Below are 13526 nucleotides of genomic sequence, written 5' to 3'. Positions count from 1 at the left end.
TTCCTAATGTAGTCTATGGAAAGGTCAAAGGTCAAAGAGGGAAAGACTGAAAAAGCCGTGTGTGTGTGTGTGTGTGTGTGTGTGTGTGTGTGTGTGTGTGTGTGTGTGTGTGTGTGTGTGTGTGTGTGTCTGTCTGTGTGTGTGTCTGTGTGTGTGAGTGTGTGAGAGAGGGAGAGTATGTGTGTGTGTGTGTGTCTATCTATCTTTCTTTCCTTCCCTCCTCTCTCCCCTGTGCTGGATATGCGGGGTGTGTGAGTGTGTGTGAGTGTGTGCGAGTGTGTACGTGATTAACTGTTGGTCACTGATTGTGAAACACTGAAAGGCGAGAGAGCCGACTACACGGGGAATGTGAACACAAAACAAGAAGAAGATTCAGCGTAGAGAAAGGGACAGAAAGACGCAAACTCAAGCGAACATGTGTGCGTGTGTGTGTGTGTGTGTGTGTGTGTGTGTGGTGTGTGACTGTGTGTGACAGAAAGACGCAGCAAACTCAAGCAAACTATGTGATGGAGCTACTGATAGACGGGAAACAGGTTGCTCTTACCTGTGGAGTTGAGTAAAAGTCCCTGACGCCCCTGATGATCAAACTGAGGAGGAGGACAAACATCCACACAGGGTCATTCTTCAAGCCCTCCGTCTAGTCGGCTTCACCCTCTTCTGTTGGCTCCCAGTGAGGGGGGCTCGGGGCTCTTCTCTGAAATGAGCTCTTCCCCGCAGCGGCAGCAAGACTCTTCTCCCGCGGCCAGTTTCTCTTCTTTTTTTTCTATTGGTTTCTGTTGTTCTCCCTTTCAGTTCCCCGCTGTCGCTTCTCCTTCAGAGGGAAGGAGGGGGAAACAAGGGATCCCAGAGAGAGGTTGAAGGAGAGAGAGAGAGAGAGAGAGAGAGAGAGAGAGAAGGAGGAGAGAGAGGGAGGGAGAGAGTAATTAGTGCTTGCTGGGGTTCAGTACCTGCCTCTTGCTGACATAAGCCGCACATTCCAGAGGAAAAAAAACTTCTCTAAGAGTACCGGCACACAAAACACGGACATGGACTAATATTCACACACACACACACACACACACACTCACACACACACACACACACACACACACACACACACACACACACACACACACACACAAGCACAAACCCATGTAGAAGTGAAATAACTCCTACCTTCAAGATAATCTGTAGTCAGAAGATATCCTCCAAAAAATTTGCGTGGGTAAATCTATATGGGTGAGAGAGAGACGTCTCTGAATCAACTGCTGCTGGAGGAAATGTTTAGTCTAATTTCTCACTGACTGGGCTGGTCTGTGCAACCTGTTCTCTTTGTGTGAGCATGTGTGTGTGTGTGTGTGTGTGTGTGTGTGTGTGTGTGAGTGTGTGTGTGTGTGTTCCCTGCCCTGAAACTCACCAAACCAGAATGCAGCCTCCCTTCCCATCATTCTGAGTGGAAATGCTATCCTCCCTTACTTGCTCCCTCCCTCTCTCTCTGCCTCATTCTCTCTCTCTCTCTCTCTCTCTCTCTCTCCCTCTCTCTCTCTCTCTCCCCCTCTCCCTCTGTGGATCAGGGCCAGGTTGGCATTCCTTTCCTTATTCCTAGAGTACACCTTTAAAAAACCTGACCTCATCCTCATGTTTCACCTGTACAAACACACACACACACACACACAACTAGTATTGACCAAGATTGAGTATGCTAAACTAAAACAGTGGCTAACCTAGGTGTTCATAATATAAACACAGTTAAGTATCGATGTGTGATCAATGGTGTGAAAGTGTCCTGGTCTTACTAGCAGGGTAGACTACTTCCCATCTGACTCTTCTGAGAGATGTCATATGAGATGGGTGAGGGGTGGGAGGAGGCACTGCCCAAAGGAGACACACACACTTCCTGTTCCCCATCCAGTAAGGCAAGCAAAAAGGGACAGAATTGAAATTTACCCTAATTTACAGATTTGACATTTACACTAATTTGACACGGATCACCATCTACCACATGCTTAATAAGGAATATATTTTTAATCTGATAAAGCATATGCAAGGAAAACTAGAAGTTTACTTTATGGTTATTTACTTTATATACTAAGAAGTTTTTAATCTGCAAATATGAACAAATATGTATTTAGCAACAGAGTTAATGCTTGGGCAGCTTTTGTTAACACCTACTCAATGCAATTAAAATAGGCCTGATATAGCTCTTTTTATACTGAAAAAAATGCAATAAAATTCAGATTTTGTTATGTTTTGTAACTCTTTACTAACATCAGAACCGTTTAGAGCTTTCTTCAGAATATGCCAAGAGAGTATAACCCAGTGAATAAGTTAACCTAAAGCTGTATTGAGGAGTTTGGTTCTAAAACTAGCATACTACCTAACTGGTGGGAGTGAGGTGTTTTATCTGTTCTTCATGTGAACACATACCATTTAAATGAACTAGAGATACATGTTTCACAAGAGAGTGAGAGTGTGGCTGCTTTGCAGTGTGAAAGGCCCATGACTTTTCTTATTCTTTTCCTACTTGTCATGCTAGCTATGTGGACGTGAACGCTTCAACCTACGCAGGAATGGTTTGACACTAACCTTTGGACGAGGCGGTGGGCAGACTAGCTCATGTCCGCTTTGCAGTGCAAATGCTTGCATGAGCCTTGTGTTTTAAACTAAGATATACAGCAACCATCCATTCAAACAAAGGTACAAGTTCACCATGAACTCAACCTATAGTTAACATACTTCATTATTATTTCAAAGGACACATTTCCATACATGCAGCAGCAGCATGCAGAGAGCTTTGTCAGAGCAGTATCAGAAACAGTTTACATTTACATTTATTCATTTAGCAGACGCTTTTATCCAAAGCGACTTACAAGGATGTATACACATTTTACATCTAAACTGACGGGACACTGCACATCAGGAGCAATTAGGGGTTCAGTGTCGTGCCCAAGGACACTTTGACAGGGAATCGAACTAGCAACCTTCTGATTACTAAACGACTTCTATACCTCCTGTACCACTGTCACCCAATTATACCACTCCTGTTGACTTGAATGGAATTATTCTTTCACCAGTGCATGGAAAGCAGCGCATGGAGCAGCTCAAAACCAAACATTGGTTTTAGTCAATGGAACCAAATCTGTTTTAACAACTATGCAGTAGTTCACGAGAACCTGCAGTGGTCGTCAAATGCCACAACAATGCGAAAGGCCCTCTTTGGAGCCAGTGTTTTGGTTTGGCCGCTCTGGGCCACTGTAGAAACATGGCGGCACAACACAGCAGACTCCGTGAAGGAGGGCCTGCTCCCTGTGTTAATATGAAGGGCTACAGTGGTACAGGAGGTAGAGAAGTCCTTTAGTAATCAGAGGGTTGCTAGTTCGATTTCCTGTCGAAGCGTCCTTGAGCAAGACACTAGCCCCCAATTGTACCTGATGTGCAGTGTGCCATTAGTGTAAATGTAAAATGTGTATACATCCTTCATCCTTGGAAGTCCCTTCGGATAAAAGCATCTGCTAAATGTAAATGAAGGGCTCAGTCTTACCTCACCAAAACACAGATTCATAGTTACAGGTGATTATACAATTATCAAAACAATAATAAAAACATATCATATTCCATATATCAATAGCAATATTCCATTTCTGCAAATAGATCCCCTTAAATACTTAACACTCCGGTTTTAAGGTTTATGAGTAGGTGCTTAAATAGACATAGTTTATATGTATTTTATTGTGTAAGTATTTCCCTTTTCAATAGAATGGGCTGTTTCTAAACCTAGGCCTTAAAGGCACCCAGTGCAACTTTATATAAACATTCAATGAAAAATAAACATTCAATTTCTAGTCTTTTTTACACGTAGTAAGTTTCAATAACTCCATACCATTGCATATCTACATTCAAGCAGCAAAGATGAGACGTCGTTGTGTGGTGAGAACTGATAGAAAATCGTAAACAACAACAATCGCCGGTGGGGAGAGGCCATTTTTCCATTGACAGGAATCCTGCTTTATTTATTGTAGGTCACAAAAAATAAAGAAAATGGCGGCGATTGTTGTTGTTATCGATTTTCTATCAGTTCTCACCACACAACGACGTCTCATCTTTGCTCCTTGAATGTCAATATGTAATGGTATGGAGTTATTGAAACTTACTACGTGACTAGAAATTGAATGTTTATTTTTAAGCCTCGAAAGTTGCACTGGGTGCCTTTAAATGCTGATTGTAGTCTAAACTGTTAAGGTTCGAATTCTATCCACTTTATGTATTTAATGTAAATGCTGATAAAAAATACATCCTTTGAATGAACTATTGTTGGTTAACTATAGGCGCAGTTCATGGTAAACTGATAAACTCAGCCTCTGAGCTACGCATAACAATGGAAAGGTTTGATTATCTTAGAGAGACTGCAACAAAGCACAGTCTGCTTGAATAAATGTTGTAATGAAACAGTTTTGTGTGATATAATATTGATGATAATATTATATCACATTTCTTTCACCTGCATGTCTGTCAAGTAAACCTGATTAAATTAATTAGGGAAGTGATTGAATCCGTGAGCCACCCTCGCACACACACAAAAGGCCAAGATGTCTACACACATTGCTCATCTGTGTGGCATTTAATTAACAAGTCTCTCATAGAGATAAAAAGCTGTTCAATGATGAAGTTGCTGACCTGATGTAAACTGATATATCGTTGTATATAGTGTTCAGTGATGAAAGAGCTGGCCTGATGTAAACTGATATATCGTTGTAGGCTATATAGTGTTCAGTGATGAAAGAGCTGGCCTGATGTAAACTGATATATCGTTGTATATAGTATTCAGTGATGAAGTTGCTGACCTGATGTAAACTGATATATCGTTGTATATAGTGTTCAGTGATGAAGGTGCTAAGTGCTGACCTGATGTAAACTGACATATCGTTGTATATAGTGTTCAGTGATGAATGGGGTGACCTGCTATATACTGATATGTCGTTGACTTGTAGCCTATAACTGCTACTCGGATCTGGTGAGCCACACAGTACACAATGCGGGTTCAGCACTGCACAGCAGTTTGTATTTGACTTGAAATGCTAAGTGTGAAAATCTATAACATAGTAGTAGTGTAGTGTAGTGTAACTTACTTAAGACATAAGAAATGTTGTAAATGTGTGAGTCTCACAGATAAAACTTGATGAGACTTGACCGGTATGTGCCTGATAGCACAACGGAGTAACGTAAAGTGTAATCGCTCCACTGATAACGTTTTTACTAACCTAACAGAATCACTCACATGAAATGGTTTCCTCTAACCTACACCCCTATAGGCTTATCAGCATTATCATTGGTTGTTTTCTGCGATTAATAAATATCTTAATCACCTTGATTAAACGTCTCTACTATCATAAACAGGAGAGAGAGATAAATATTTCATTATAAATCCTAGTTATTTTCAAGCAGACCTTGCTTTCTAACGTCAGACATAGTAGTAGATAGTAACATTAGTTGCTCAATATGCTGGGCTAATACACAGAGTCCAAATAATGCTGACATTCAACATTCTACAGGCTGTAAAGTAGCTACGGTGTTGGTGGTTTCTTCATTAATTTTAAAAGCAAAGCAGCTGACTATCCATGAAGTCGGGAAAAATATAAGATGCAATGGAAGCTGTAAACATTAGTGTGGCTGTGTGAATAGAGAATAAAGAATAGAGAATATGAGGCAGCCATAATCGCTTATTTCTCTGTTCTCTTAAGTCTTTCCCCATTCATTTCAATGGGGAAAAGGGGATGAAAAAAAAACAAGAAAAAACTAAAAACTAGTGGAGGGATTGCTATCCTTTTTACACAAGCACTTCCTGGGAGGAGGACAGACGTGTCGGAGTTGGAGTGGTATCACAACTCAGAAGCGTCAGGAGGAGCAGAAGCTGTGCCAAATAACGGGTGCAAAACAAAAAGAAGACTGAAGAAGAACTGTACTGAGTCTAAATGTATTTTAGTTTATTTCTGCAAATAATGCAATATGATGTTATAAATAGTAGTATTTAAGACTCTTAAAGTATTCGGTTAAGACAAGAAAAAAATGTATTAATAGTGGAAATAGATTTTTAAATGTATATTCTGTAGTTGCCATTTGCTACAACTGCTAATGGTTGCCAATACAGATGGTACTGAGTGTAAACATTTTGGTCATGTTAATAGTATTTGACCAACTGGAATAAAAATAGGCACTGGATGTTGAGAAGTGATCATTATTTGATTAATCTAGTGGATCTAGCCTGTCATATTGATCGGCAAACTTCAGTAAGCCTTGATTACCAATATTTGAGGTCGTCCTGTAATCTATTTTATTAATAAAAGTAGAAAAAAGGAAGTGATCAAGGTATACAATCTTTCTGGAAATTCATCTAGAACTTAACCGGGTGTTTTCAGACTACAGGTATGATATCATACACAATCATACCCACACACACACACACACTAGGAATGAAACACCGGGGTTTTAAAAGGAAAACTAAGAATGTGACCCTCCCGTATTGATACTGAACACACCTACAGCCCACCCACCTCTCACCTTTCATTGGGAAAGCAATAATGGATCCTCCACCGCGGTTATCAATAAGATCGGGATCATCCTCCAGCCAGAAGCTCAAGTCACTGTTTAAGGTTGGGGTTTTCTTGAGTAGGGCCGAGTCGAATTTCTACTCAAAAAGAAAGAGGTGGAGGATCCATTAAGTAAGTAAGTAAGTAAGTAAGTAAGTTAACTTTATTTATACCCGAGGGTAGATTTTGTTGCAGGTAAAAGAGTGGGCTGCTTACACACACAGACAACATTAATGACATTAACAGAAAACGGACAGTGACATAACAGAGACGACTAGTGCTCCAGACATAGGGACATGGATAATACATATAGAAATAGTTATTAGTGTCAAAATACAGTGGATAAAATACAGAGTAAAAGCCATCATAGATATTAAACACTAGTCCAGAATAAATAAATAAATAGATTAAGAAGGCTGTACGGTCCATAAGTTAATAGATTAGTGTGTTGTCTGACCATTTGTAGTCTATAGTCTGGCTATTTAGTGTTTTAATAGCTGAGGGAACAAAACTGCCCCTGTACCTCTTAGTTTTGCATACAGGCATTATGTACCTGCACTGTTAACAATAAGATCTGGATCATCCTCCAGCCAGAAGCTCAAGTCACTGTTTAAGGTTTGGGTTTTCTTGAGTAGGGCCGATTTCTACTCAAAAAGAAATAAGTACTTTTTACTTTTCGTTCACCTTCTCCCTCTATAATGCAGGGCATGACCAGGGGTGTAGTCCAGGGTATACGCAGGTATACAGAGTATACCCACCTATTTTTTAGTCAGCATTGAGTATACCCACTTCTCAAAACAGGGCGTTTATCCTGTGCTGTATGGGCTGCTTAAAAAAAAAGAGTATACCCACTTCTCCAGGGACCACTACACCACTGGGCATGACACATGTAAAGTGAAGGTCGGATGAAGTACAATGAAATTCACCAACATCACTTAAACATATGGAATAGTTGACCTGTTATTAATTACCAACCTCTATTCTAAATCTATCAGCCTCCCAGCATGGCCATGCAATGAGACTGCTGCCTTACTTAAATCTGCTCAAATCTCACATCTTTGTTGCCAGTATTAGCTACTGTAAAAGTATTAGGGGAATTATTCAATCGTGTTAAATCGAAAGTACTGCCCTGAATAAGTGAAATGTATTTAATTGTACATATCTGATGAAGAATACCAAACTTGGATAAGAGGTGAAAAAAAAAATGGCAGGGTGTGATGAGGGAGAAGAAAAGGCAGAGTGGAGAGGTGGAGGAGAGGCTCAACATCACACTGGAGGCAGTTAGTAGCACACACACACACACACACACACACACACACACACACACACACACACACCCACACACACACACACACACACACACACACACTCACACACACACACACACACACAAACACACACACCCACACACACACACACACACACACACACACACACACACACACACACACACACACAGACACAGACACAGACACAGACACACACACACACACACACACAGACACAGACAAAGACACACACACACACACACACACACACACACACACACACACACACACACACACACACACACACACACACACACACACACACACACACACACACACACACACACACTCACACACACACACACACACACACACACACACACACACACACACACACACACACACACACACACACACACAGAGTGGAGAGGTGGAGAGACAGGAGAGGAAAAAAGGAGTGAGATTGGGGGAGGGTGGTTCTGTTCCTAATGAGCTCTTTGGTTCCTGCGGCTTTGAGGGATCTGACCGTTAGAATGTTAATCTGCCCAAATCAGAGACGAGGGAGAAACACGGAGCAAGCAGGGAATATGGACGGAGGGAGGGAAGGAGGGAGAGGGGGAAGGAGGGAGGGAAGGAGGGAGGGAAGGAGGGAGAGGGGGGGTGTTGTTATTCCCGTACACTTACTTTTCTTGGCACCAAAATCTCCTGTCAACATCATACATATAACCTTTATCCCTCTCTCACTAAACACTTTTCATGGAACACAGACTTTAAACAGAGTTTCTCGTATACTTAATCGGTAACACAGTATACCCACGCGCACATGACACACACACGTAATTCTCCTCACACACACTTGTCCTTGTGAGTGTGTGTGACCTTGTCCCCAGGGTGCCCAACACACTCAGACAATAGTGAGGTTATCAGAGTGTTGTGCATGTGCCTGTGTGACACTCACACACACACACACACATACACACACACACACACACACACACACACATACACACACACACACACAACGTTGCGTTGAATGACTTCCTGATGAGTGAAACCCTGCAGTTCCTCACTGGTCAACCGACCGGCTTCCAACCACACACACACACACACACACACTCTATAACGCACACTTCCCAGCAATGGGGGAGCACCATGCTGAACTGAAACAGTGTGGCAGACAGCAGAAGAGCTACCTAGTGTTTCAAGGCCAGAACTAAGGGAACAGATTGAACAGGTCTAAATCACCACGGGCATGAAACTCAGAACACACACATAACAGCTAGTAAAAGGCCGGTAGTTAGAGAGACTGTATGTGTGTGTGTGTGTGTGTGTGTGTGTGTGTGTCTCTGTGTGTGTGTGTCTGTGTGTGTGTGTGTGTGTGTGTGTGTCTGTCTGTGTGTGTGTGTGTGTGTGTGTGTGTGTGTGTGTGTCTCTGTGTGTGTGTGTTTGTGTGTGTGTGTGTGTCTCTGTGTGTGTGTGTCTGTGTGTGTGTGTGTGTGTGTGTGTGTGTGTGTGTGTGTGTGTGTGTGTGTGAGTGTGTGTGTGTGTGTGTGTGTTTGTGTGTGCGTGTCTGTGTGTGTGTGTGTGTGTGTGTGTGTGTGCTACTAACTGCCTCCAGTGTGATGTTGAGCCTCTGGTTCATTAGAGAGGCTTATTGGGGTTTGGGGAAATCAGGACACGTGTATGCATTGCCTCCCTGTGCGAGAGCAAGTGTGTGCCCTTCACGGTGTGTGTGTGTGTGGTTGCTTGCTTGAGTGTGTGTTTGTGTGCACCCCCCGAACCTCCTCTGTGCGTCTGCATATGTGTCTGTGTGTTTAAAGAACAATCACATATTCTTTCACAGCAGCACAGATTAGAGGTTTATTACAAACATTCCACATGAGCTTATGGCGTCAAGACACACACACACACACACACACACACACACACACACACAAGACTCAACTAATGGTTGAGATAAGCCACTTAACCTTGATGTTAAAAACTGTGTATGCTAATATGAACAACATACCCGTGGCAGTGAGGGCAACACCTAGACTGCTCATATAAAAGGCAGACAAAGTGGCATTTTGAAGGCCAGCACTTTCACTCATGTTTCTGCATTACCTTTTGAAAAGTTGTGGTTCTACGTGTTTGGAATAGACCCAAGTACAAGTGCTCCGTTACCCATGTGACATTGGATTCTGTGCAATGGCTCAACTTAATCTCAACAATTATTATTTACAAGTCTCGACTGTTCATATCTGACATAGTGAGAAACTGAACGTGGAAACTGAATGAGGATACATTCATTAAGATGTAAAATAAATGCCTGAAGAAGTAGCTGCTCAACATCTCAGTACCCGAGCCTGGAGCACCCAGTATCTCTCTGAAGCCCTGACACATTCTCTCTGTGTCTGGGAGTGGACAGTAGGCTTCCAAAAAAAATCCAGGTTCAAAGAAGAAACCACACAAATAGTCAACACTATGAATGTATGCTCATGTAAAACCTGCCTGACCTGGTTAACTAATGAGTTGAGTTAGAGCTGAAGCATAAGGCTACCAAGGGCTCCCTCTAGTGGCTGTGAAGTAAGACACTAAAAGTAATTCAGTGAAATAAACCAAGCTTCCAAAAAAGAGCAAATGCAACACCTTTGATCCTTTTAGAAAACATTTACATAAAAGATTTTGACTGTATGGTTTTAGACTGTATGGTTGTATGTTTTTTGTGTTCATTATGATGAACTCTTTCAACCTTTGTTTTTTTTAATATTAGCTTTACTCATTGCAGTTTTTTGGTTTTAACACACCCTTTGGTAATTAAAAGTAAAATAAAAAATCTGTCTGATATATTTTGTGATGCTTTGTCTGATTATGATCTCTGCCAAAAGACTTCATAAGGTTTGTGGCCACTGAAAACGTTTTAAGGTTTTTGATGAAATCCAATACGTCAACCAAATCCATCTGGTTGACATGTAATGTTGTCCTATGATAGATATCCCATCTTTGGATTCTCCAAATCCATCTGGTTGACATATAATGTTGTCCTATGATAGATACCCCATCTTTGGAATCTCCAAATCCATCTGGTTGACATGTAATGTTGTCCTATGATAAATATCCCATCTTTGGAATCTCCCAAGGTATCATCATAACATAACCACCACTTTTATAAGGCCAACACAACACAGGTTATTAGGAAAAACACATTTGTTGCTTGTTATAGCGCCCCCCACAGGGGTCAAATGATGCACCACCCCAGGAAGGAGTCACGAGTCACATGACCTATGACCTCACTTCATGTCTGGTGGCTTTGCAGCTGATTTTGATTGGCTGCAATGTTTCAAAAATCAAAAATCCATAACTTTTGTGAGGCTTTGTCTGAAGCTCATCTGTGGGCTGTGAAGACTTTTTAAACTTTTAGATAAAATCCAATATGGGGGTCGCATCAATTAGGTTGACATGAAAAGTTGCCATGTCTCGGCCTGACCTCCTATGGTACCACTTGGCAGGAGATTTTATTTGAAGGCAAACACTTTAACAATATTCAAACTATATTTTTTGCGTACTGCAGCATTCCCTAGTGGTAAAAGGACAGAATTGTTTTTGTGCTCCCTCAAAATGGGGTCGAGTCCAAGCACCAAGTTTGGTTTTGATGCATCAAAGTTTATTTCCTATTTGCCAGCTTCACTGCACAGTTTGACTGGCTGTAAATGGAAAACACTTCAAAAAAATCAAAACGCCATATAGATATATTTGTGAGGCTTGTTCTGAAAATAATCTATGCCAATTTTGGTGAAGGAAGAATTGGAAGGAAGGCAGTTCAAAGGTTTCATCACCTTTAAATTTGACCCGTTGAGCCCTTGAGAAGGAGACACGAAACTTGGCCAAAAGAATGATAGGACTGTCCCAAGTAACGGTGTCAAATTTCAAAACCGGCCTATTCTCGTGAGAGAGCTGCAGAACTCTCTGGGACTGGCGTCATATTACTGGCGTTTCATCAGAGACGTCACCACCACAGCCTGTGTGACACAGAGAGGGTAGCCATTCCAGATGGGTGAAGATTGCACTGCCTCCTTCGATTGAAGCTACTGTGCTAGCATTCCCAGAGCTGCAGTGACCATTCGTCCTCTACATAGATGCCAGTGAGGTGGGGTTCGGTGCAGTGCTGTGCCAGGAGATTGCCTACTTCAGCCGCTCAATAGCCAGGAGAAACTACATTTACATTTAAGTTTTGCTGTTTGGTTGCTCACTGTGCAAGTGTGCATAGCAAGCTAGTTACAGCTAAGTTTGTTGAACACATACAGCAGTTGGGTTATTTTATTGAAAGGCTAATAGATGTCTTGAGAACATTGTGAAATTGTGCAGTGAAGTGCGCAGGACTTGATGTTTGGGCATCGTCCGTGGACATAAAATTGATGAAGTATGCGTAGATCAGAGATGGGCAGTATTTCAATTACTTGTATTTGAAATACTAGTTAATTTACTTTTGAGTATTTTGTAATTTGTATTTGATAGGGCCGATAAAAAATCTAATGTAATTTGTAGCAAAATACTTTAGAGTGGAGTAATTTTGTATTTAAAATACTCAAAATACTTTCTCCAGTGTTTAGGCAGAAGGAGATTTTTTTCTGTCTGATTCTACCACTAGACCATCTGATCTGCCTCTGAATGTCATTGTCGAATCAGGCATCAGACAATTTGCCAAAAGTGGTGCTTCTTATGGCCCGCCCCTTTTTGGGGCGAAAAGGAAATCACCCCAGATCTCTCCCATTGGCTCTCATGTTAAATCCATTTTTTTCACAAAACAGGGCTCAGGTCGAAAACTTAGATAGCTGTCTTGATATTTGTCAATTTATCTTCATTAGTACACCGACTAAAAGGAGGTTCTTTCAAAAAGCGAATCGAGTTGTTGTACTGAACGTTAGCCATCTTGACAGAATGTGACTTGATCAAAGCCGTATGATGTCCTTATAGGCCTACGCAATTACGTATGGCGAAAGCATGGTGGGGATAGCCCTCCCGGAAGCCATAGAGATTGCAATGAGAGCCCTGTTTTGTGAAAACATGAAAGTCACACAGCTGCTGCCTGCAAAAAAATATATATATATATACAAAATCAATAAAGTTGTTGTCTTTTAATAGCTTTGCTTAGTTACACTGACATTCTGTGACTGTTCTTCCTTTTTTACTGGGTTCACCAGAGCTTTGTGTACATTATATAGCCCCGTAGCCAGGGCCCATTAGGCATATTTATGTAAATCTAAATAGTCTGAATAGCCAAGTCACATTGCCAAAAATTCTGATGTAGGCCTATACCTATATAAAGCGAAAAAATTACACTGGCAGGTGTAATAGGCGGAATATGTGTGCGGGGGCAGGGGCGTGGTGGCGGCGGTTACAAACATGAAAAAAAGGATAAGGGACTCAAATGTTTGGGAACCACTGCCTTTCAACACTGACAAGGGCCCGTCATAATAGCCTGCACCTGGGCCCGTGATAAACGTTACGCCACTGAATAGCCCAAACCTGAATGTTCTGCTATACCAAATTGAGAGAAAACTGAACATTCATAAAAAGTATTTCCTGTATTTTAAAAATACAAAATACATGTATTGTATTTTGTTACATTTTCTGGCAACAGTATTTTGTATTTTATTTTGATACATTTATTTAAAGGGTATTTTGTATTTTGTATCAAAATACATTTTGATGT

Source organism: Sprattus sprattus, assembly GCF_963457725.1.
Source record: "Sprattus sprattus genome assembly, chromosome: 20".
Lineage (NCBI taxonomy): Eukaryota > Metazoa > Chordata > Actinopteri > Clupeiformes > Clupeidae > Sprattus > Sprattus sprattus.
Note: the sequence above shows the minus strand (reverse complement) of the source record.